The sequence below is a fragment of the Jaculus jaculus genome, chromosome 20 (assembly GCF_020740685.1).
Source record: "Jaculus jaculus isolate mJacJac1 chromosome 20, mJacJac1.mat.Y.cur, whole genome shotgun sequence".
Lineage (NCBI taxonomy): Eukaryota > Metazoa > Chordata > Mammalia > Rodentia > Dipodidae > Jaculus > Jaculus jaculus.
This window is the reverse complement of record NC_059121.1, coordinates 27,339,686-27,367,289: the sequence shown is the minus strand read 5'-3', so window position 1 is coordinate 27,367,289 and position 27,604 is coordinate 27,339,686. Positions and strand designations below refer to the sequence as shown.

The 27,604-nt window shown below is 39.0% G+C and overlaps 1 long non-coding RNA gene and 1 pseudogene across 1 annotated transcript in view; both read right to left on the bottom strand.

Annotated features, from left to right (window-relative positions):
- Positions 1 to 2,849: 2,849 nt before the first annotated feature.
- LOC123456259 lies at positions 2,850 to 11,097 on the bottom strand (annotated as a pseudogene).
- Positions 11,098 to 21,949: 10,852 nt separating this feature from the next.
- Positions 21,950 to 27,604, bottom strand: part of LOC123456273 — a 33,102-nt gene continuing 27,447 nt past the window's right edge. Inside the window, exon 3 of the long non-coding RNA XR_006634437.1 lies at positions 21,950 to 22,318. This is a non-coding gene — a long non-coding RNA (uncharacterized LOC123456273). The remainder of the gene's footprint in view (positions 22,319 to 27,604) is intronic.

Genomic DNA, 27,604 nt, shown 5'->3' with positions numbered 1-27,604 from the left:
TTCATAGCCACATTAGATTTTGATTAGTAATGCAGCTAACTAAATTGGGAAGAAAACTTCTATTCATTTATGTAGGTTAAACTCAGAGTTACAAGAAACTCTACATAGTATTTCAGAGTCCTTGAATCGAAAAGTCTGGCCACAGCTCAACTAAATGGTCTGCTTGCTGTGTTAGAAAACTTAGGTCACAGATGGACCTTGTCCTGCCTTGGAGCTTTGACTGTGGAAAAATCCGTGCTGAGTTCATTCCACAGGATGGGTGAACAGTCGCAGCTCTTTGTGCCTGAGCCCATGTCTTTGGTCGCTGTGGGTGTGCAGGCGCCTTCACCCCCGTCAGACCAGCCTTATGTCTAGGCACACATCTCTCTTCACAACGCAACAAACGCTTTCTTGCAACCTAAAAAAGGAGTGCATCTATAAATCTTCTACTTTGCATCTTTAAAACAGAGCTTTGCTTGCTGGGGAAGGACCACCTCGATTGTCTGCCTTTTGATTACTTTAACCTTTTGAGAGGAGAATGTGGGGAAATTAGCCTCCTTTATGTGTCTCGATTCCCAACTCCTTGTCCTTGGAAATTGTCTTGATCCGGCAAATACTCATCCTCTTCTCTCCACATAAAGACGCGTGGTAACATCCTCACCCTCATCTTGGTGCACACCAGGTACTGGCTGAGGAGCTCAGTGCTGAGGGGACCTTGAAGAACATCTTCGCGACCTGCTGGGTAACTGGAGGAGTTGCAAGTCCAATATGCAGTGAAACCCACAGTCCCCATTCTTTAATGACAACTACAATACTGCAGTACATAAGTCCACACTTAAAAGGGAAGGTGGGGTTAGCCCTAAACCTTACTTTAATCTATCAATATGCCCAGTCCAACGTACAGCCCCTGAATAGTGTTGAGTCCATAAAGTACTCTCCTCTACCTTTTCATTTGACACATAAAGAAACTGTTTAGACATATGAAATGATTTTCTGTAATTTCAAAATTAATGCCAACTAGGACTCAGCTCTATTTAGATGAATACCTTGAAGTCAGGTATTCATCTTCATGTCTCCAGCACCTAGGAATGAGGTAGCATTGCTCACAATGAAGGCGACTGGGGTGAATGAATAACATTGACATTCAGATTCTGAACTTAATGATTTCTATTCTTTGTACCACAGTTGACACAATAACGGAAAAGTCTTGAAAAAACTCATCACTATGAAGTACTAATTTCTAGAAAGATATTCACAGCAATTTCAGAGAATGGAAGGAAAATAAATGTTATATTGACACAGCAGCATGCTATCATGTAACAAAGAAACATTTTTCCATAGGCAAGTGGTGCTAAACATATTTGATTAGCTTAGGGTAAATCTGAATTGACTTATTAAGACTTAAGTACAAAAGCAATAAAGGAGTGGGTGATAAAAAATAGTTTTTCTAATCCTGTCTTTAGACATTGAGTAGTACTGTGACATTCTGAAAACAGTATTGTCTTTATAGAGCTCATTTAAAAAATATGTGCTGAAATGAGCAGGAAACAAACCAACCAAACAGCAACAACAACAACAAAACCACTGAGGTCTTATAATAAGGTGAAAATCTTTCATTTGACAGGAACTACATGTTTCTAAGCAAACAACAAAAACCAAATATCCATTTTTTTGTATATAGAGAAGGATGTAGATTTTTTTTTTTTTATTTAGGGTTACGAGCAATTTATCACTGTGAATTTCACCTTATAAAACTAATGGTTCATAATCTCACAAGAGACTAAACATCTTAGTTTAAACTTGTTCAAATTCTGCAGTTTCTATAATCTATCACATCTTTAATCCTTTCAACAATCTTGAATTTCTGCATTTTTCTTTTTAGTTCTTTTAAACTTAAAATATATCCTGGGATACTGTATGCCATCTTTTTTTCTTCTGGAAAAAAAGTCACAACTGGAACTACAGCTATTTATATTATATTCTATTATATATATAAGCGAACATATGTATATGTATTTATATATATATTTATACGTTCAATATTTATATATTAATATTTAATATTTTATATGTCATATATACTAGCTTATATAATATAGAAAGCTAGGGCTCATGATGCAGCTCAGTGACAGAGGACTTGCCTAGGACACGCGAGGCTCCAGGCCCATCTGCCAGTAGGGTGAAAAGGGAAAATTTCAGATCAACATCTATTATCTAAAGTAAAGTTAATGCAACTGTCACTTCTTGCACCAAACAAGCAGGTGAATTTATTCTGGACACAAAGAAAACATATTTTAGTCTTTTTGTTCTTTGCTGGTGGCACATACGTGCCGTTCAGTCCACGACAAACCGTTGCTTTTGTTTCGCACTTTTCCTGGGGGGCATGGGGTTCTGGGATTTCTCTTCAGCGTGTTATATCTTATCAATCATGTTTTATGAGAAAAGTTGAAAACACTGCCCATTGCTTAGAGTAATCATTTCATTGGTAATCAAGAATAAAAGATATATTTGGCTTAAAGTTTCACTGAATTTAACATAAGATTGACATTCATGAGATACCCACTGACCTCCTGATTCTCATAATCCCTTCAGTCTAGTAGATATGTGCTGCTTCTTACCTTACAGCCTTCTAGAATCTAGGGTCATGATGAAATCAGAGAGCTCTCTTCATGAATGCCATACTCAGCCATCTCCACCCTTACCATATAGCCCCATAGGATACCCTTTGTAGATGTCTAAAGTCTACTCACTGTCATGTTTCTCAAAGCATCAGAGAAGAAAAGCCATTTTTCTCACCGCATAAAACTCAACTATGGGATCTCTAACAGTAACCATGCATCCGGGGAAAATGAGAAGTCCACTGGCTGGTCTTAGGATTTATTGAAGACAGCCAGGACAGCCCAGATCTTTTATGTGGCATCTCTGTGTGCTGTCCCCTCCACTTTAGGGTCTGGTTCTTTTAGGTACTAGGTTTGGCTCATTGCCACATTATGGTCATCATCCATCAGAGAGGAGAAGACATACTGTATCGCAGGAGTGCTAAGGTTCATTTGCTCTTATACTGAAGGTCTAGTCCACTACCTTAAAGCTTATCACAGGTTACTCTTTCTCTGTGGTACATGTCGTTGAAGGAGTGGCCATGCCAAATATCAGGAAATTCTTTTTCTCAGTGGATAGTTTACCCTTCTCTTCTAGGTATTTTTGATTCACTCTCACATGTTTCTCCACTGGTACTGTAACTTGAAGGGATTCTGTGTCTCTCAAGTGAGTAGCTCTGCCCATGTTTGGACAGTTTCTTTTGGTTCCATTGCTTTGATGCATTTGAAACTTTTGTCCAGTAAAAGATCACCTGTCATAGTGTCTGACTTTAGTAGGTGCTTCTTAATCACGGTGTTGGAGGGCAGGATTCTACATAGATTCAACGCTATTAGGATGCCTCTGTGAAGGCCAGATTGCAGGGTCCTCCAGCAGGCAGGGCTGTAAGAGAGCTGGTCCCGCCTGTCTCCTGGGGGCTGAGCAAGCTGGGGAGTGTCGACGGCCCAGATCCACTCCTAGTCACCGGAGAGAAACACACGGAGTCGGGAGACTGGTCAAGGCAGGCTCTCACTTTTTGTAACAGGCAGGTGCTTACATAGCGCTGAGAACGAAGGCGGGGATCTCAGGAAAGGATGAGGTGTAAGGGCCAATAGCCTATCTCGACTTTTGAAATGATTGGTTCTAAGCACTCACGGGAACTCTAACTTTTTTTTTGCAGAAGTAGCAGGCCAGAGGCAATTTGGCGCACTGCTGGGTCATAGCTGGCCAGAGGCAGGTCGCCAAACCTTAGCTAGGCTCAGGAAGCTCCAGTAGGCCTCTCGTCCGGGCCTCTGAAGGCCCAACACTGATGATATGCATTCATTCCAGGAAGATGTGCAGCCTTCTTCATCGGGTAGTGCCTGGGTCAAAGTTCTTCCACGAGAGTGAGGTGGATGATCTTGGAGCCTCCAGTCTTCAGCATCTGTACTCCTCTGCTGATGGGTGCCTCCTTCATATTTTATGTTCTTTTCAGAATTCTTTCTGACTTCAACTTGTTGGGTCAAGGGATTTGATGTGGCTGTTCACTCTGTTTCCAATGTTACTCCTACATCACAACTTCACATGGGCTGGAGTTTGTATTCTACTTTGGGAGTTTTCACCTGCTTTCCCCAACCCTCCTTGTCTTAGTGGATAAAAGTATTCTCATCCACACAGAATACACAAACTTTCTCATCTTCTGATGCACAGACTGAATGACATTCCCCAAGGTTTCTGATTTCTATTCTGGTTATTGGATTAGGGCAATATCTGGCCACTCAAGAACACTGAATCTCTTTAGAGTCACTAGCCCTTCATTTGAAGTGAAGGTCTGAAGTGAGAAAAATAAACCACCTTAAAAATATTTTGATGGGGGCTGGAGAGATGTCTTAGCAGTTAAGCGCTTGCCTGTGAAGCCTGAGGACCCCGGTTCGAGGCTTGATTCTCCAGGACCCACGTTAGCCAGATGCATAAGGGGGTGCATGCATCTGGAGTGCGGTTTGCAGTGGCTGGAGGCCCTGGCGCACCCTTTCTCTCTCTCTATCTGTCTCTTTCTCTCTCTCTCTCTGTCGCTCTCAAATAAGTAAAAAATAAACAAAAAAAAATTTTGATGGGCTATGAAGATGGCTTATTAGTTAAAGGAACTCGTTTGCCAGCCTAGGTTCGATTTCACAGTACCCACTTAAAGCTAGATGTGTCTGGAGTTCATTTGCAGTGCCAAGAGGTCCTGGTCAATTAGGTAATATAAGTAATTTAGAGATAACTTAAGGTATAGGAGAGGGTATATACAAGGTGCATGCAGATATCTGTCTATTTTATATAAGAGATTTAAACATTTGTCAATTTTCTTATCCATTGCTGGTATGCAAGTAATATCTAATACTCTTCAAATATCCACATGGATAAACACATAATTACGCACACATATGTGCACAGTTATTTGTTGGTTTATGAGATCCCGCTATCGTTTTAATGAATACTTCGTGTTAATTTGGATAATTGTAAATAATATCACATTACTGTTGTTTACGAGATTCTAAAAGAAATGAAGACATAAAAGGAGCATCCTGTACAGGGTCTCAGAGAAGTGTGTAAGAGGAACAGGAGTTACATGTATGCAGGGATGGAAGAATCGTGCCAAAGCATAGTAAGTGATGAAACACCTACGGGATACAGATTGGTCAATGCAAGTCGCAGGCTTTAAGTGGCATTTTGGAGAACATCAACAGTGAAATCTATACGATAAGGGGAGGAAATATAGGACTTTGTTTAGGGAGAAGAGGTGAGAATCTTAAAATCACAAAATTAGTTTGTGAAATAAACCCAAATATATCTGAAACCTTCATCCTGATAGTGAATAACAGAATAAGTGACAAGGAGTTTATATCAAAGGACAGAAAAAGCAGGAGAGATGGATAGAGAGTATGAACATGCCAAGGCCTCTTGCCACTGAAACAAACTCCAAATGCAAGCACCGCTTTATGCAGGCTTTGCAAGGAAGCACCTTTAACTGCTGAGTCATCTTCCCAGACATGACTGCCATATTTTTTTAAATTTTTTTGTTCATTATTTATTTATTTATTTGAGAGCAACAGACATAGAGAGAAAGACAGATAGAGGGAGAGAGAGAGAATGGGCGCGCCAGGGCTTCCAGCCACTGCAAACGAACTCCAGACACGTGTGCCCCCTTGTGCATCTGGCTGACGTGGGACCTGGGGAACCGAGCCTCGAACTAGGGTCCTTAGTCTTCACAGGCAAGCACTTAACCGCTAAGCCATCTCTCCAGCCCATGACTGCCATATTTTAATTGTCAGTATTGCATTTTTTTCTCTACTTCAGTGTATGGCAATTCAAGGTCAGAGATACTAGAAAGTACATATATTAAAAGAACATTCTTCTGGCCCCCATGTTTATTAGGAGAAAACAACATTTACCATGATATAGCAAATACATTTCCTCCAGTATTAGAAATGAAACTTTGTTTCTAGATGTGACAAGTATAGCCATGTGGGAAAAAGAAAGAATTAAAAATTAGAAAAAACAGGTGCTCCCCATTGATTTGTCTTCCTCAATAAAGGTTGTCAATGGTGAAATTAGAGGAACTGAAAGAAAACTAGAGATACCCTAGTTTAAAACTCTCTCTTAAATTAGGTCATTAAAGTGAAGTGGCCATTCACAGTTGGGACAGATGGGAAACTCACAGGGAAGTAACTACGTATTAATATCCATAGGAAAAAGAGAAACCCTGACCACAGAAGTACTGGATTTAAAGACAATTTCATCATATTTGTCTCTCCATTAGAGGTATGCTAAGATCATTTGAGATATTTTGCTTTCCTCTCTTCTAAATTGTAGTTTTTGTGTCTTTCTCAAGTCAAGTCCTATGATGCACCATCCCATAAGTAATGTGTTCCACGGATTTTTAGGGAATACACAACTGGAAAATGCTTGCTACTAATGGTTGTGTGTCTATGTTACCACTAGTGTGATGTTGGTGTACTGCTGTAGTAATTTTGGTTATTTTGAGGTTTGCTATCGATGAAAAGAATATGGAGCATTCTAGATCAATTGTTAAGACCTCAAAAAGCATTAAATAAGCCAAACCTCATCCAATATGTGATGCTTCAAAGTCATCAATAACAATTTTCCCAAGTCTATATGTATTTAGATACATTACAGAAAGGTTTTTCATGGATAATTATCTCTAAAATATTTTAAATGATTTAATCTAAAATAATCATGGGAAGAATTTCCTTGTCCTTGCTGGTGGATATTCATCTGGTTATATTAAAAAGACCAGCATGCTTTCATTAAACTAAATCTCATTTTGGGGCTGGAGAGACGGTTTGGCGTTTGAGGCATTTGCCTGTGAAGCCTAGGGAACCAGGTTCTTTTCTCAGTATCCACATGAGCCAGATGCACAAAGAGGAGCATGCATCTGGCACTTGCTTGCAGTGGCCAAAGGCCCGGCAGGCCCACTCTTTCTATGTGCCTCTCTCTCTCCTTTTCAAATAAATAAATGCATAAGTAAATAAAATATTTTAAATGATATCTTGGTTTATAATATAGATAATCTGACAAGAGGGAAGGAAGGTTTACTTTAATTTCCTAGTAATCTGATCTAATGGAACGTTTTGTCTCATAGGAAAGATTAATCTTTATGTGAAATAATTTCCTAGAGTACAAAATATCAGATAACAGAAATTAACTTTCATTTATTTAATGGCTACTGTTTAGTAAATACTATAGGGCTTTGTATATAGCAGGAAAACTATGAGAAATAATTCTAGACTAGTGAAATTCTGATTTTAAAAAGGAGTCTTTCATAAAAGAGGATAACCTGATGGGAATACAACCAATTTGCAATACATTCATATATTAAAGTTCCCAATAAAATTATTATAAAAAATGGTCTTTGAGGTAAAAACTAAGCTTGTCAAAATAGTATAAAATTCACTGTGTATAAAATTCTCTTAAGCCTTACATTTTGAATCTCTAATTTCTATAAAAATTGTCATAGGAAGCATAAATTCCAAAACAGGGCAAAAATAATTTTTGTGGACAGTTTTAAGCTAATTAAAATGAAAATTAGTATAAGTTCATTTGCATGAAACAAATACTGGTAGGGAATAATAAAGAAAAATGTCCAAAACAGAACAAAAGCAAATTTATGTGACAAAAGTATAAAGTATAAAAATCTGAATCTATTGAAGAGAAATGAAAAGGAAGCTTAAAATTAAAACTTTAAAGAAGGAATACTGGCAAAACAAGGTTAAGATTCATGGAACATAAAACCACATATAATTAAAAGAAGAAAATTATGATGAATATAAGTAAAAATTATCACATTTAACTAACATTTATTAAATACTTGTGCATCTGGCATTGATTTTTGACCAAGAGAAAATAACAGATCTGACAGAAAAAAAAACAAAACAATGGACACATATTGATACGTTTAAGGCCTCTTACGATTTCTTCTGTTGCTTTATATGTTTGTCACACTACCAATTAGGAAGTGATCTGCTTAGTAAACCTCTTAAAGCATTATTATATTATCCGCAAATTCTCTTAAACATTTTACAGAAGTGTGTAAGTATTTTCCACAAATCACATCCCCTCTGACAGCTTCCAGTGGCTGTACATCACCCGGGGGTGAAAACTCAGAAACTCACTTTGGGTTTTCAGTGCTTGTTCCTATGAACTCTTCAATCCCTCCACACCTCCCGCCCCCCGCCCCCAATTAATGGGACAAAATGCCCGGATAAACAGGAAAGAGAAGGCCTTTTAAAGATCTGCTTTGCTAATAAAAGGACTTCATTTTGAATTGTTGAACCTTGGAATTGACACTTGTTCCTTATGATTCACGATGTAGACATCCCTCCCCACTGCGCTGCCCCCAACCATGACACCCACCTACCTCACTAAGTTCAGAGACTTTGCATACACTGGCATTTAAAGTCATTTGGCCTTTGGCCTTGTGCCTTTGGAGATCAGAGGCAATGACTTTGGAGGAAAGATTAAATTAACCATACTTAGACCGCCCCACCAAAAAAAAAAGCTAAGGAAAATAAAAATACAAAAACATAGGGGAAACAAGGAAGCACATTATAGGTGGTCAAATCAGGAAGTCATTAGACAAATGAAACATTAGATTGAATAATTGGCAAAAATTTCCTGAAATGAGCCTGCTCTTCAACTCTTAAAGGACTGTTCTCTTGTGTGCAAAGTGACTGGGCTGGGTCAGGTAACAAGAGCTTGCCACCCCATGGCTCAGTTGAAATAACAACATAAATTAAATAAGGAAAATGCCATTCCTGATGGCGCTCTGCAGCATCTGTCTCAGCCTCCGTCAGTGCCACTTCTTCCTCACCCTTGAAATGTACTCAGGATTCAAGGTAACTGCCCACATTCTTCAGTTTGGTGAGTGGCAATTTTGCTTTACCATTTCAAGCACATCCTCCCCACTCATGGCTGCCTAGGTCAACATTAACATATTCCTTAGTACTGAGGATGTGAATGGTGGCTGAATATTTTTAACAAAAAGAAAAAAAAAAAAAGACTCGGACTGATAATTTTTAAGTAGCATCCAGATATTTTCTAATTTGTAATTTCACACTCTTGATCGTCTCAATTTCCTTGTCTGTGTTCCTGAAAGCAGGATTCAAGCGAAACTATGGTCAATCATAAATGTTTATTGCTCATTAGATAAGTTTCACTGCACCCCACCACAACATAACGTTTTCCATTTTGTGCAAAATTTAATAAGATACAGGGATGTTTGTTTTCATCTCCAAGCCCACTGAGGTGCCACTTTTCAAGTCCCGTGTTGAACACTAATGTGCCCTTAATAAGTGAGACCAGATGGAGTGTGTATGTGAGGCAGGGCTGGGTGAGTTCGGGAGATGTAGACCGCAAACTGTGTTCTACGCCACCACACCCTAAGATGCCACATGGCCCGGGGTCCTTTTCCATAGCAAAATCTAAATAATGTTGCTCATTTGCTAATGGTCTAAATATCATAATTATTACATGTAGCTGTTATAGAACTCTAATTACTGATACACAGCAAATCTCCTCATGACCCTCTGCCGTGTAAGGGAAATGGTCATTACACCTAACCCCAGCTCTTTCAACCCCTTGATCATTCCAATAAAATGTTTCTGAAAATGCCAAACATATTGTTTCATTTGAAATGGACGTTTTAACAAGGAACTAATAATTTGTGTCTTTTTCAAATTTCATCCATTAGCAATCATTGCCAGGTGAGACAAACATAGTGACTAATGCATGTCTCAGCAACCGCTAGACTCACACTGCGCCTGGAGCGACTGTTCTCCCGGTGCTGACGCTAGCCGGGACTCCTTCTTCTCTTCTAAGGCATCCCATGCAGAAGTCCTTGCCAAACCATCACAGCAATTCTGAACAGCACGACTACAACAGATGCATATCTACAAAACCATGTATGTATGTATGCATGCATGCATGCACGCACATAAAACATCAAGCTAGGCTAATTTCATAAGGCGGTGCGGAGAGCTGCCTGTGGTGTAGCATATGTAAAACATCCCAGACTGAACAAAACACAGAAGGCGTTATGATTTCTAAAAGTTCATTATCAGAACTTCTACAAATACTGGTGCATCCACAATGAAAACGCTTTTGATATGGGGGGGGGGGGCTCTGGGGTATGCATGTTCATGCATGTGCAAGCTGAAAGATGACTCTGGTGTGTGGGAGGGTTCATGCATGTCCAAGACAGAGAACAACTTTAGTGCATGTGGGGGGTATGTGGGCATGCATGTTCATGTATGTGCATGCCATTGTTTTGTGTGTGTGGGGTATGTGGGTATGCATGTTCATACATGTATAAGCCATGGTTTTGGTGTGTGGGGAGGCATGTGGATACAAATGTTCATGCATGTACAAGACATGCTTTTGGTGTGTGTGGGAGTATGTGCGTATGCATGTCCATGCATTTGCATGCCAAGAATGACTTTTTTTTGTTGGCCCTTGCCTTCCTCCTTTTGACGCAAGGTCTCCTTACTGTGTGCTGCTGTGTTCACAAGGATCACTGGCCCATTCTTCCCTTTCAGTTCCACCTCCACTTCCCTTCTTCCCTGCAGCACGTGGGATTATGTGGGTGCAGGGGACCCAAACTCAGGTGCTCATACTGGTGCAGCAATGGCTTTATCCACTGTGTCATCTCTGTGCTCTTAAAATGCATGACTTTGTGTGTAATATGTGTTGTGTGTGTTCATCTACATACCTGTAGGTTTGTGCATGCACGTGTGCAACGATCAGAGGACAACCTCTGGCATCATGCACATGTATGCTGTCCACATCATTTTTGAAAGGGCCTCTCACCGGTCTAGATCTCATCTATTACCCTAGATTGATTGGCCAGAAAGTTCCACATACCCACCAGTTTGCACCTCCGCAGTGCTGGGATTACAGAAACATATCACCCATGTCCAGTACCTACACGGTTCTGAGGACTGGACTTAGTTCCTCAACAAGGTGACGGTCTACTGTTTCTTCAGTCATGAAATATGAACTTAACATCGCTAACCCTTGTTTGTTAGGATATCTTCTTTCCCAGGGAGTCTGGGGTTATTTTACCCAAGGTTCCTCGGTCAACAGGCACGATTCTATCCTTCTCACTTTAAATCAATAGGTAAATTGCACATAGCTATTCAAAATAAAGTTTACTTTACTATTTTATCTTGTAGCAATCAAGTTTCTATTACTAGAAAACAGTTCACAGCAATGGGGAGATAGCTCAGCCATGCAACAATATGGGCCTGACATGAAAGGGCCTGATTCAGCTTGAATTTGACTATCCAGCACCCAAGCAAACAGCCAGACATGGCCACACACACCTGTAACCTCAGTCCTGTGGGAAATGGGGTAGAGCAGAGACAAGATAATCACTGGGGCTTGCTGGTCAATCAGTGTGACACACACACACACACACACACACACACACACGTTTATACATGTGGACACAACTCCAGGTGCAGAGAGATTGAATCTCAAGGAAAAACAGATGAAATGGTAGAAACAAACTCATCCAGAAAGTTCATTTGAAAGAGACTAGATTGCCAAAGCTGTCCAGAGACAATAAGCCCCCTTCCGGCTTATATCGGTGTGTTACAGGCATACTCGTAGCAAGGGGCTTGTCACACATGAGACTTAACTTCTGCACTCAGTATTCAAGGACTGTAGGACAGACATCTGGGTGATGTCATATATGCCCTTGTGTGTCAAATAAACATTGAGTGCAACATTCCTTCAGCATGACCAGTGTTGTGTTCAAGCATGGTAAACTAATTTGGCTTTGCAGACAAGCACTTTAACCACTAAGCCATCTCTCCAGATGTCAATAACAAATTAATAAATATAATAGATGTGTTAAATAAATGTAAAAACAGATGGAGCAGATTTGGAAAAACTAGATGTGATTACACTGAAACTATTTGAAAAAAGTTTAGAATAAGGAAGCCAACATAGAGAAATGACAATTATGAGAAGAGATACAACTGTCCACTACTGGATCTGATCATTACACATAATATACATGCACTGAATTATAATATACCCCTAAAAATAAGCACTGATAGTATGTCACTTAAATTTTTTTAAATAAGGATACTTACTACATCAGTACAGATTCTGTATTAGTTACGTATCTATGCATAATGAATTCCCTCAAAATTTCCAAGTTCACAAGACAATATGCTTAATCTCACAGTTTTGGTGGTTCAGGAAGAAGGAAACACTTGGATGGGCCCTTGTGGAACAGTTCCTCACAAGGCAGCAATCAAGGTCTCAGCTGAGTCTCCTGGCATTTACAGACACTTTACCTTACTACTTAGGTCACAGTAAGACCCCAGTGTTCAAAAGTTAACACACACACACACGCACACACGCACACACGCACACATCACGACTGTAATTACATTGATTTTTTTCTAAAAAATCTTTAATATGAAATACTTATTTAGGCAAGACTCAAAAAGGGGGAAAGAATTGAGCTATAAGCCTGATTATATCTTTTTTAAAAGCAATAATTAGAAAATATAATCACGTATATGGCACACAAGTACATTTCTGGGGAATGAGATTTAAACATTGGTGTGGGAGGAATTGAAATACGGCTTCACTACTAAAATTGTAAAATGACTTTGTTTCTTGTTACTTTTTACCAAATACATCATTTTTAAAACACTCCAAACTATGTAATTATTAACAATAAAACTAGGGCTGGAGAGATGGCTTAGTGGTTAAAGTGCTTGCCTGCAAAGCCCAAGGACTCAGGTTCAATTCCCCAAGACCCACATAAGCCAGATGCACAAGCTGGCATGTGTGTCTGGAGTTCATTTGTAGTGGCAGGAGGCCCATTCTCTCTCTATCTGCCCCTTTCCTTCTCTATCAAACAAGTAAATTAATTAATCAAAAAATAATAAAACTATAAAATTTTCCGTTATGTAAAATAAATTGTATGTTTAGTAATTTCTGGAACTACAGGATACACACAGGACATAAAAGAAATCACACCATATTTTACTTGTAACAATTTTCAAATATAAATATTTAATAACATCCAAATGAAATGTACTAGACTGGGATAAAAGTTTGTGGTATATAAAATTGAGATTTGAATTTCCAGGGTCTCGCTATATATCCCTAAGATAGCCTGGAACTTACTGTGTAGACCAAACACACACACACACACACACACACACACACACACACACACACACATTACAAATCATCATAAGCTAATCAGTAGCCTCTAAAAGTGGACAGTAGATACTGACTGTACCTGATGAAGAGATATTTTAAAAAGTCAATGAACTCAAATTTTTCAGTCTTACCAAAATCCAGGAAGATTCATATTAAATTTCCCAAGCAAAAGTTACAAATTACATTTGGATATTAATTTTTAATACTACAAAAATGAAAATATAGCCATTTGTGGTTTTGCAACCTCACCTTTAAAGATTAATTCCACAGAAATAAAGGTGTAAGAGATCCAATGCTCAAGTATGTTTATTTCAACACTGTTGATTGTAGCAGAGGACATCTCTGAATACCCACACAAGCACATGTAGCCACAAAACATATAACCACAAAACACACGTGATAAAACAATCACATGTTAGGATATTACACAGCTACTAAAATAAATGTGCTTATTATCAACTATTTTGGCTGAAGTAGTTACCAGGGACTTAGTCATGAGAATTCCATTGAAGAATTATTGATTCAATATCTTAAAAAAAAAAAAAACTACTGTATAAAAGAGCAAAAAGATTCATGCATGTGTATATATGTCGATAAAAATTCAGGAGCAGTTAAGGCACTTGCCTGCAAAACCTAAGGAACCAGGTTTGATTCCCCAGTACCCATGTAAAGCCAGATGCACAAGGTAGCATATGTGTTGGGAGTTCGTTTGTAGTGGTTACAAGCCCTGGCCGATCCACTCTCTCTCTCCCTCTCTGTCTGAAATAAATAAATAAATAAAATATTTAAAAAAATAGTTCAAGAGAAGGCTGGGAGTGGTGGCGCACACCTTTAATCCCAGCACTCAGGAGGCAGTGGTAGGAGGATCGTCATGAGTTCAAGGCCACCCTGAGATTACATAACTAATTCCAGGTCAGCCTGAGCCAGAGTGAGACCCTACCTTGAAAAACAAACAAAAATAAATAAATAAATAAATAAAAAGTAAATAAAAATAATTCAGGAGCAGAGAACCATATTAAAGAAAAGACCATACCAGGCTGTTAGCATAATACCTAGGAATATGCTGTATTTAATTATGTATTTCTTTATTCCTTTGTTAGTTAATATTTTCTATGGATTATGAATGTCTTCATGCAAAATTAATGTGTTCATTTGGAATTAATAAAGATTATCATTTAGGGCTGAAGAGATAGCTTAGTGGTTTAAGCACTTGCTGGCCATGCGTAAGAATGCATGTTTGAAACAAGACAGACTTCTGTCAGAGCACTTGATTACCCACCAGAGGTTAATGGTAAGACCCTACTGTTGAAGACACCAAACACTGTTGGCACAGACCATGAAGAGACTTGGTTGGAATCTGGAAGAGAGTCAGTCCCCAGACTAGTGCTGGAAGGTGCTACATGAGCTTCTGGGGGAACGTGGCCAACATCTGCCTGAGCAACTCAAAGTCTAAGTGACTCAGCAGCAAACAACCTGGCGTGATGCTCACACAAGTGCAGTAGTGGCTCACAGCCATGGTAGGTAACCAACTGCTCTTGGATTGGCTGACAGATCAGCTCCATGGTAAGGAAACTGTATCTGGAACTGAAAACAAGGCAGAATCATATCCAGAAAAAATTTTGCTTTCCAATGTCAAGCTCCCACGAATCTTGGGCTATAAGAGAGTCTACACCCTTTAAATTCTCTCTAAATTAATAATGGTTTTCCCATTTAACCAGTGCTGACTTCACTCTCTGTTGTAGATTCTGCTTCTCTTTGTCAGATGGGAGCTGGACCTGAGGAGATAAAGGATCCAGTGCATTCCACCCTGGCCCCAGCAGAAACCACAGAGGAATTGGGGAAATGAGAAAGCGTGCTGCTTTCTTAGTGAATCTGAAATTAGCACAAGAGTGAAGGAGATACATAGTGAGGACACTCAACACCTACCAAACCAGAGATCCAGAGGCTCCTAAAAGCCAATCACTGAAGTAGAGTTAAAATGAGCCTGGCATGGCTCAGGGAATTTTGCGGAAGAGGAAGCAAAAAGATCATTAGAGCCAAAAGGCGGAACATTATACACAGAGACGTTGCCTCTCCCCCATAAGTGACTGTTGCCCTCAGAATGCATAACCCACAATCCCCACGAGGTTGACCTGTATCCCCAACAAGGAGGGTCTCTTCAGAATTGGGGCAGAGATGAGGGATAGTACAAACATGTGATGTTTACATGCTAAGTATGTCCATATCTAATAAAAACAAATTTTAAAAGAATTCCAACTATATTAATTTATTTTTAATACCCTTAACAATAGTAAGAATAAAATTTGAATATGATGAAAAAAATGCATGTTTGAATCTCCAGGTCCCACAGTGACACAAGTGTGCAATGTCACACACATGCACAAGGGGGTCAACATGCTTGTAATTTATTCACAGTGCTGAAAGGCCCTGGCATGCCCATTATCTCTTTCTCCCTCCTTCTCTTTTACTCTCTGTCTCTCTTAAAAATTATAAAAAGATTATAATCTGGAAGGCACTTTGTACAGCTTTTGAGTCTTCTTACTGGCCGTTTTGTTCTGTTTTACATGTATGCTCACTCTTGTGTTTCTATCTCATCTCATGATATTAAAGATCTTTGATGGGCTTTCGGGCTCCTAGTTTTTGTGGGCTCAAATCGGAAGACAGCACTTTTTTTGGAAAGTGTGAAATCAGACACCTCCTTAAGTTGCTGGAGGAGATGATCATTTCTTTGGCTTACACGACAGCAGTGTTCTCCAGATATAATGTGATGAATTCTTTATCTCGTAAACAAAAGCAACTGCTGCTACAGATAGCACCAGTGATTGTTTTCCTCAGTTTTAAAAGGTGCATCCAGAGTTATTTATATCTGTTTAATTTAGGAAGACAGTAAACCAAACCCTAGATCCCTATCATCTGATGAGGGTTAAAAATATTTTGTTATGCTTTGGAAAGCTAAAAGATGATGCTATTTATCCAGAATTAAAGGAAAAATTTCACATTGCCAATTTTGTCTAAATATATTTCTATGACAGAATATGGGTCTGTGTTTCTTACACTATTTTTAAAAACATCAACTACATTTAACATGTGTATGTTGAAAATGTAACTAATACATGTTTCTGCCTCAGCTCTTACTTGCACTTGTGTTTCAGAAAGTGATGGGTATAAAAATTAAAGGATTCAGTAAATGAGACACTTAGCCCAGACTGATGTAACAAATTACCACAAATTAGGAGACTTACACAAGAAACATGTACATCTCACAATTCTGGGGCCGTAAGTCCAAGACTAAGCATGTCAGTGTGGACTGCTCCTTGTCTAGTATGCAGAAAGCCAACAAAGCATGGCAACCTCACACCACAGAAAAAGTAGGAGCCAGCTCTCTGAACTAATCTCATGAGAATATTAATTACATTTCAAAGGTCAATTGTCCAAATACCAATGTCTAAATACCACAGCAGGGACTGCATGTCAACATAAGGTTTTGGGGATGATATAAACACTCACCTCTTGTTTTACTGTGACTTGCATTCATATCAACATCGCCTCCCCAAAATTCAGTGACCATAAGTAACATTTCACTTGCTGTACATTTTGTTAACAGCACAAAAGTTACTGGAAAGCATCACTTACCTCAAAGTTTGATATCATCCACCCCAAAATATCATACATACAGCATGACATTCATAACTTAATATATATGACTTTTAATATGTACGATTTCTCCAGCAGAGTGCACCTTAATGACCTAATGTAATTAGCAAGCTTAAGTATGCACAAGCATTTACTCACTTCAAATCTACTGATGTATTTGGATTTATTAATTGAACAGATTGGCAAAATTATCGCTTAGTGTTAAGAATTCACAATGTGGTAACAAAATAAAGTTAGGACTGTCCAGTAAATAAACATTGAATTATATTGTACCCAGTAAGAGGTTTTAGTTTCTACTCAGACATTGCTGAAGTTAGGGAACAGAAAATCACTCCCATTCACAATTGCATCAAAAAAAAAAAATAAAGTACCTTGGAATAAACCTAACCAAGGAAGTAAAGAATCTCTACAATGAGAACTTTAAAACACTCAAGCGAGAAATTGCAGAAGACACTAGAAAGTGGAAAAACATCCCCTGTTCCTGGATTGGAATAATCAATATTGTGAAAATGGCAATCTTACCTAAAGCAATCTACACATTTAATGCAATCCCTATCAAAATTCCAAAAGCATTCTTCATGGAAATAGAAAAAACAATCCAAAAATTCATTTGGAATCACAAAAAACCTCGAATATCTAAAATAATATTGAGCAACAAAAATAAGACTGGTGGTATCACCATACCTGATTTTAACCTATACTACAGAGCCATAGTAACAAAAACAGCATGGTATTGGCACAAAAACAGACATGTAGATCAGTGGAACAGAATAGAGGACCCAGATATAAGCCCAAGTAGCTATAGCCACCTGATATTCGATAAAAATGCCCAAAATACTCATTGGAGAAACGACAGCCTCTTCAGCAAATGGTGTTAGGAAAACTGGATATATATCTGTAGAAGGATGAAAATAGATTCTTCTTTCTCTCTCCATGCACAAGAATTAAGTCCAAATGGGTTAAAGACCTTAACATCAGACCTGAAACTCTGAAACTCCTAGAGGAAAAAGTAGGGGAAACCCTTCAACATGTTGGTCTTGGCAAAGACTTTCTGAATACATCCCCAATTGCTCAGGCAATAAAACCACAGATTAATCACTGGGACCTCATGAAATTACAAAGATTTTGCTCTGCAAAGGACACAGTGAAAAAAGCAAAGAGGCAACCTACAGAATGGGAAAAAATCTTCACCAGCTATATATCTGATAGAGGATTAATATCTAGGATATACAAAGAACTCAAAAAGTTAAATAATAAGGAATCAAACAAGCCAATCAAAAACTGGGCTATGGAGCTAAATAGAGCATTCTCAATGGAAGAAATATGAATGGCATATAAGCACCTAAAAAAATGTTCCACGTCACTAGCCATCAGGGAAATGCAGATTAAAACTACATTGAGATTCCATCTCACACCTGTCAGATTGGCCACCATCATGAAAACAAATGATCATAAATGTTGGCGGGGATGTGGAAAAAAAGGAACCCTTCTGCACTGCTGGTGGGAATGCAATCTGGTCCAGCCATTGTGGAAAAGAGTGTGGAGGTTCCTAAAACAGCTAAAGATTGATCTACCATATGACCCAGCTATAGCACTCCTAGGCATATATCCAAAGGAATCATCTCATTTCCTTAGAAGTACGTGCTCAACCATGTTTATTGCTGCTCAATTTATAATAGCTGGGAAATGGAACCAGCCTAGATGTCCCTCAACAGATGAGTGGATAATGAAGATGTGGCACATTTATACAATGGAGTTCTACTCAGCGGTAAAGAAAAATGAAGTTATAAAATTTGCAGAAAAATGGATGGGCCTGGAAAGGATTATACTAAGTGAGATAACCCAGGCCCAGAAAGCCAAGCGCCACATGTTCTCTCTCATATGTGGATACTAGCTACAGATGACTGGGCTTCTGCATGAGAATGAAAATACTTGGTAGCAGAGGCCAGTAAGTTAAAAAGGAGACATAAAGGGAAGAGAAAGGAAGGGAGGAGGTTATTTAATAGGTTGATATTGTATATATGTAAGTACAAAGATTGTGATGGGGAGGTAATATGATGGAGAATGGAATTTCAAAAGGGAAAGTGTGGGGGGTGGGGTGGGAGGGAATTACCATGGGATTTTTTTTTTATAATCATGGAAAATGCTAATAAAAATTTTAAAAATTAAAAAAAATTGAAAAAAACTCCTAAGAATTCAGTCATAAGAAAATATGCACAAATGTTCCATCAGCTCTGTTGCAATTTTCAGTGTTTTTCGCTAGGTGTGGATCTATATTATATTACTAGTACATATTTCGGTGCTGGACTGTTTTCCACAGTTTGGTCAAATTTTTATCTGTCCCCCTCCCACATGCAACATTTCATTAACCATTTCAATCTTAAAATTTTCCATCATCAGGCCAGGTATGGTAGCACATGCCTTTAATCCCAGTACTCGGGAGGCACAGGTAGGAGGATCGCCGTGCGTTTGAGGCCACCCTGAGACTACATAGTGTATTCCAGGTCAGCCTGGGCTGGAGTGAGATCCTACCTCAAAAAATCAAAATAAATAAATAAATAAAAATTGCCTTCATCAGTTTGCTATTTGATATTTTTCTTTGCGGGCTTTTCCAACTTGAAGCCATGGTCACTGTGGTCTGACTATCAGGAGGAAACCTTGGCACTTTGTTACATATCATTGCACATGAGTTGAGAGAGGACAAGGAACATGGGATGCACTCATGGGCTTTCAGCACATGGGGTCGGCAACTGTCTGTTGATGGGATGCTTGTTCTGAGCATGGCTCTCTTGAGTAGTATATACACTCAATTTGCATGAGTTTGGATAACTAACTAACATGTTATACAAGTTGTATATTATGGCTATCAAATGAAAACATTAAAGCAAGCCTTCGGAAAGTAATTTTAAAAATATATCGTTATTGGGATGGAGAGATGGCCTAGCAGTTAAGGCACTTGCCTGCAAAGCCAAATGACCCATGTTATTATATGTTTATTCCCCTGTACCCAAAGCCAGATGCGCAAGTGGCACATGTGTCTGGAGTTCATTTGCAGTAGCTAGACGCCTTGGCATGCCTATTCTCTCTCTCACTCTCTTTCAAATAAATAAAATAAAATAAATTTTGTTATCAAACCATTAATTTAACAATGTCAGTAGTGTAAGCATAGGTGATCAGTAAGTATGACACAGCTGATCTCTCCAATTTTAAATAAGAACTTACAAATAATAAAGTATAAAAAGAAATCATATAAAAATAAATAAATAAATACACACACACACACACACACACACACACACACACACACACACACATATACACACACTTAGACAGGGTCACACTGTAGCCCAGGCTGACCTGGAATTCATTACGTAGTCTCAGGCTGGCCTCAAATTCACAGTGATCCTCCTACTTCAACCTCCCAAATCCTGGGATTAAAGGCATACACCACCACGTCTGCCTAATAACAAGTCATTTAATAAGGAGTTTTTCTTAAACACAAAGTATAATTCATATTGTTAACTATTGAAAAAATATTTAAAACTCAGGAAAATAGAAATACATGTATTTGAAGGGTAAGCTAAAATGAAGTAGTTTAGCCTGTAGAACAATGAGGATTAAATTTTTTTTTGCTTCCTTGATTATGCATTTTAAGTGAATCAAAGTATAAATAAGTTTAGATCCTTTAACCAGAGACCTTAATATTGGTTAATTACAAATCTGTTAATCAGTTAATCGGGACTCGTGGAAATGCTTTTCTCATGCATGTAGCGTTATCTCCCGTGGAAAGGATGCACGTGAGGTTGCTGAGTTCCCAGCATGGACTTCATGGAAGTCAAGCTACAGCACTCCTAAACGGAAACCCGTGCTTCTCATAGAGTTCTGCATTTCAATCTCACTTCAAGCTTCATTGTGTTTGCACTTGTTTTCTCCTGAGACTACATAGTGAATTCTGGGTCGACCTGAGCTAGAGTGAGACCCTACCTCGAAAAACCAATATGTATATACATATATATATTATTTGAATATTAATATATAATATATACTTGAATTATTTACATATTTCCATAGAAAATTGTAAATAATTCAAATATTCTAACCATATAGCAGTAAATGTTGAAGGTGGTAGAAAAAAGGACACATCAGATATCAATGGGCTAGGATTCATCTTACAGATGGTGGAATCATTGTTCTCAGAGCTGACCTTCTGAACTTTGCTGGCTATCTGAAGAATTCTCTCAAGTCTCCTAATAACTTCTGTTATTCTTCCACCTGCCAACAATAGCAACTGACTTTATGCTTCATCTTTGTAAGTAGAATAATTGTCCTTGTGGAATTATATTTAATGGATACATTTTATGATCCATTGTGAAGTCATTTCCAGGCATTTCAAGAGTATAAACACTTGCTCCCTTGTAACGTGCTCCAGTGCTTGGGCAATTTCACTAAGCATGTTATGTTATTTTTTTCCATCTCTGTCTAGCCTCAAAAAGATTAAGAGAGATGAAATTAATACAGCTCAGGATTACTGGAGTTATAGTCATCACCAGAATCAGTTCAGTTTCATTAGATTAAGTTTACAATAGTACAGTGAGCAGGGTACCTCCAGATCTCAGCCCAGTGAACCTCAGTGATATCAAACTTCATAATCATGTTTCAACTTTTCACAAAATATCCTTCATGTACTTTCATTGTATTTGCTTTCTAAATATAACAGATATTTTAGAAAACTAGACTTCTCTAATTCCCTTGCCTATAAAAATGCACTTTTCTTTTTCATACTTAAATGGCACAAAATGGTCTTAAATGGCAAAAGGACATATAGCACACATAAACGCATTAATGTTTATAACATTTTAAAAGTAAACACATAGACCAGAAATTCAAGATCACCTAATTCAAAAATTATACATGGCATTTGATGTTAAAGTAATCATTTCTACCATGCATTTAATAGCAATTCTGGGGACACTTCCCCATCTGCTATTTGTGAACAAACTGGAAGGGTAGCAGGTTGTGGTATTGGGATAGATGTCACCAAAACCAAAGTAATGAACAGATTCCAGAAATGTGTGGAAGACCCGGTCCAAGAAGCTTGGAAGGGAATACTCACTAAACCAAAGGGGTAGGGAGCAGATGTGGGAATCCGGATGAGGTGCCAGGAAGCCAGGAAGTCAGAAGAAAGGAGCAATTGTGAGCAGGTCCACATAGAAATTAAAGGTTTCGGGTGTGAAATGTCACATGGTTTGCATCCCAAGATCCAGCTCATCTCAACTTTCCCCAAACATGTCTGTGAAGGCGCAGGAAGGTCACGAAAGTCTTCACGTAGAACTCGGAATTGGCAGTGGACGTGTTACCAGTATCCTTGCAGAATTTGTTTCAGCTGGAAAGTTAAGAGAATTGGGATTGGAAATTAAACTAGATTTACAACTATACTTTCAACATAATACAAGTAGATAATATATTTTTTCCCTTGATATTTTTCTGGATCAGAAACAGACCTGTAATCGTGAAATTAGGTGGCTTCTTTCTATTTATTATACAGAAGCTATGCTTTTGAATTCCTTCTTTCCCTGAACCCAGTGACTTCACATCATGAGTGCCTTCCGAGAATCTATTTGAATACTGTGGAGATGGAAAAGAATTGGCTTGGACTGAGCTTGCATCTATTTGCTTAGGAAATGGTCGTCTAGCGATGCTCTATGTATTACTTCACTTGCTGCTGTGACCAAGCACCTGACAAGAAGCAGGTTAAAAAAGGAAGGGCAGAGCTGGAGAGATGGCTAAGTGGTTAAGGTGCTTGCTGGTGAAACCTAAGGACCCAGGTTCTATTCTCTAGTACCTACATGAGACAGATGCACATGATGACACATGTGTGTGGAGTTCTTTGCAGAGACTGGAGGCCCAGGCACACCCATTATCTCCATCATCTATCTATGTATCTATCATCTATCTATGTATCTATCCATCTATCTATCTATCTATCTATCTATCTATCTATCTATCTATCTATCCATCTATCCATCTACCTATCTAAGTTGCCTTTCCGTCTGTCTCTCTCTCAAATAAATAAATAAACAAATAAAACTAAATTATTTTTAAAAAGGAAGGGCTTGTTTGGGTTTCCACTTCCCAGAGACAACAGTGCATCACAGCAGAGAAGGCCTGACCGTGGCGACAGGAAGCTAGCTGCTCATATTGATTGCACAGTCAGGAAGACAGAGAACAAACAAGAAGTGGGGGCCGTGTTATGAAGCCTCAAGACAAGCCCCAGTGACTTACTTCCTCCAGCTAGACTCCACTTCTTGAAGATTCCACCACCTCCCCCCGCTGCACTCTAAGGACTAAGTGTTCAAACACATGAGCCCCATGGGGACATTTTACATTTTAACCACAATACTATCCAACATCCTAGAATATCATCTCTGTAAATAGACTTGTGTGGAGAGTAAGTGAGATGTGGGGAAAGCGTAGGTCTTTACAGCACTTCTTTAGGACAGGGTGCTCAAGGCAGACATTGAGGTGCCAAAAAAGAATCCGACCGCTTCGGCACCAGCCTACTAACGTTAAGTCAATGGATATTTGTATAAAAAGTGTGTACCATCAGCTTGTGCACGTGGGGGAACATCTGTCAGTGAGCCAGTGCATCGAGCTTAGGGCCGATGGCAAGGTAAACACTGGAATTTGAGGTGGCAAGTTAAATTAATGTGAAAACTATGGTTTTTCCAATAGAGCATTGACTGCAGTTACTCAAGTCCCATCAACGAGGTGATGACCCCGGTAGAGTGTCGTAACTGTTGGCAGCTTTGTAATGCCCAGTGAGAGGGAGACATTCCAGCCATAATTCTCTCCAGGTTTTTGGACTAAGATAGAACTGATGCAGCAGTATCATGTTCTTTTTTTTTTCTCTCTAAAATGTCTGATTTCCAGAGAAATTAGTACTTACATGAAATAATGGTGAACTAAGAGTGAAATTTTGGAAGAGTGAATGAACATGGGCATATATTCAATTCTGTTTTGATAAGATAATTTTTTTTACCATCTGGTTTCAAAGTAGTCTGTAAAAGAAATTTCATTTTTCTTGTTCTGGTATTTACAGTTCTTTTACTGTGCATGTTTAAGTTCTAAATTTCATGATGTTTTAATGTACTTACACAATAAAGATCCTAGAGTATAGATTTATCTTTTATTATATGTTTATATGTTTTGGTGTAGTAACACCTAGAGCCTAATCTTTAGGCATATTTACATTTTTATAGATTAATACTGTTATGTACATTTAATAATAGACTTTTTCATCCTTCAACCAACTCTGTCCTATTTGACCTACATCCCCCGTTGCCCCATTACTTGGCACTTCTGTCCCATTTGTCTGCATTTGATTTAAGGAAAATAAAAGTTTTTATAATTTCACATATCTGTGAAATCATGCCATGTTTAGAGCTATTTTAATGTGTGAACATCAAAATCATGCTCTAAGGCAAGCCTCAATGGATTGCTGGTTTCAGTAATTCATATATGACAATATATTATGTCATACAATATACAATACTATGTGGCTATATACCGTTTAATGTGATTCATCTAACACCAGGAGTACCTAAACTTCCTCTATTTATATTTCATAGCTATTTCTTGGCAAGTTTTTTGTAAGGCTCATAGAGCCTTTGCTCATGAATTATCTTACTATAGACCTTTGAGACCACCGCTTACTTATTTTGTTGCCAACACACCACACACTGACTGGGTAACCAAACCTGGATTCTTAATCCCACTTTCTAGATCACCACCCTAACCTGATTCTACATCACATCTTCCTTCTGCTGAGTGTTCTGTGTCAGTCTTTGTGCATCCACTAGCCCCTCCCCACTTTATCAACCTTCACTTAGTCCTGACCTTCCTTTCTCTCCTGTCACACTGACAGGACTCAGCAATTTCATTGACTATTGGGATTCTTTGTAAGCAAATTCACCCAAAAATGATCAATCTTTTACTCTTTTTGGTTTCTTTTTTTTTTCTATTTTATATACGTTCCTTGTTTTACATATTTAATATGCCCTATATACTTACACATACAGGGAACTCTAATGCCAGTGTAAGCCCGGGCAAGGAAATAATGGCATTCCTGGGCCACATTTCTGGGTACATGATGTAGGCAGGCACCACTTAAACGTTCACAAACTTTCTGTTAGAAGTACCAGCTGGCAGAGGTTCCTAAGAGCAGTGATGAGAAATTCCTAGTCAGAGCTCATCTACTTGATAATACTTGAAATGTGTTTCTTTTTTTTTTAAATTTATTAGTTTTCTTTTCAGTAAATACAGGCAGTTTGGTACCATTGTTTAGGCTCATCTGTGATCTTTTTGAGCCAGCAAACTATTCTGTTGCTCTGTGTTCTGAAGAGCATCACACATTTCTCTGGTGTGTGTGGACATGATTCTCCATGAAGGCGCTGCGGTGCAGCCTGGTTTATGTCCCCACCTCAGGAGAAGTTCAGGTTGCAAAGGCCTGTCTTCTAACTGCTCTCCAGGAACCTCATATCAGGCTTGACGCCGCTGCTTTTGTGGTTTTGTTTTGTTTCTTCTCTCAATACTGCATGTGCCTCAAATAAAGAGGTGTAAAAAAGTCTTACAAAGCCTGATTCTTGATTCTTCAAGCCTACTAAAAAGTCATCTTTCCAGGCCCAAGTTCACACAGAATTTCAGTTTGGGCATGGTTAATTTACTGTTCTATCTGTCTCAATGCTGAACTGATGTTTTTGTTTGTTTAATGTGAGTGGTCTTTCTAATCCCATTAAGTGGAAACAAAGTTTACAAATGTAAATCCATTTACTTTGATTTAGTACTTTGCCAAGACCAGTCTTTACAAATCAAAGCCTGAACTTTGACAGCAGGAATGGTTTCAAAAGGTGTTTTTCTCCTACCTTCAAGAAAAAAAAAAAAAAAAAGACCAGGATCTTTCTTCGGATTCCTTTCCCCTCCCCCACTAAAGATAAACACTGGCAGTGTGGGGCTGAGAGGATGAAGTGGTGCCAGAGCTCTTTTGTCCAGGAGCAAATATTGAACCTATAAGTCCTAGATCCTGGAGATGGGAAACAACCTGCGATGCTTTCCCAGCCAGTTGCTCTCAGTTGTTAAAACAGTGCCCACTCTCTCGAGGGAAATGTCATCTGAATATATCTGTGGGGTTCTGGAGGGTCAAACTCTTGGCCCAGTGACATAAAGACCCTGGGTAATGCTAACAGCTCTAAGCCTCACCTCTCACATCCAGAAAATATTAGTTGGGTCTGGAGAAATGGCTCAGCAGGGAAGAGTGCCTTGCCATGCAAACACGGGGGTCTTAGGGGACCCAAGTTCATTCCCTGGAATCCACATTTAAAAGTAATGCATGGCTTTAACTCTGGTCTTGTAACGGGATCAGGCAGAGGTGGGCGTGGGAAGGAAGACAGGAAAATCCTAGTTTTGGCCTGGGCAGCCGGTCTGACCTGGTAAACCTCGGCTCAGGGTGCCTTGAGAGATTCTGTCTCAAGGAAAAAAGCATACAAAAGCAATAGAATCAGGTGTCTGACATTCTCTAATAAGTGATTCTGTAGAAAGAGAAACTAATGTCTATCAATTGAGACAAACCTGAAACTTACAGAGGAAATAAAATAAATCATGATAGAAGAATACTTTGCTGATCTCTAATGGACCACATTCCCTCCCATACACACCCTGGTTTATTCAAGACAAGAACTATGAAAATAAAATCAGCCTACTACAGTGTCATGGATGTTTGTAAAAGACATGAGGCTCACAGGTCAAGACAGGAAGACATACTCTGTCTGCACAATACTAGCAGCCAGAGGTTGCGCTGGTGCCACGTACCTCAGTCCTCACAGAGCATCAAGAAAAGGGTCATCTTGCCCCTGCATCACAGCAGGCTGCTCTACTGGACAGGAAACGCAAGCTTGTGGAACCCAAACCACGAGGGAGATACCTGATCTAGAGATAGTCAATCATTCTATTGTACTGACCTTTTGTTTTCTTCTACACAGAGATCTTATGACTATATCCCAGTGTGTTTCTTCATGGAGATGCTCTTGAGAAAGGTAGTTAAGGACAGTCAGCTGTGTTTTTTGTTGTAAAAGGTACAAAAATGGGGAGTTAGGCTGGAGGATGGCTCAGCAGTTAAGGTGCTTTCCTGCAAAACCTAACGTCCCAGGTTCAATTCCCCAGTGTCCACAGAAAGCCAGATGAACAAAGTGGTGCATGCATCCAGAGCTTGTTCGTAGTGGTTGGAGGCGTTGGTAAACCCATTCTCTACTTCCTCTCTCTCTCTTCTTGCAAAAAAAATGAAAATATTTTTTTTTAATAGGGAGTTGCCAGGTATGTTGGCACACACCTTTAATCCCAGCACTTGGGAGGCAGAGGTAGGAGGATCGTTGTGAGTTCAAGGCCATCCTGAGACTCCATAGGGAAATCCAGGTCAGCCTGAGCTAGAGTGAGACCCTACCTTATAAAAAATAAAAAAGAGGATGCTATCTCCCAGTTAATAAATTTCTGTTTGTCTTTTATTGGAAAATCTCTTTACTTTTGTAAACCTCTAATCACAGCTCTCTTCAAAGAGCTTGCCCTTCTCTGGACTCTTACGGACTACCCCACACTCTGTTCCCTTTTCCTAAGAATAACC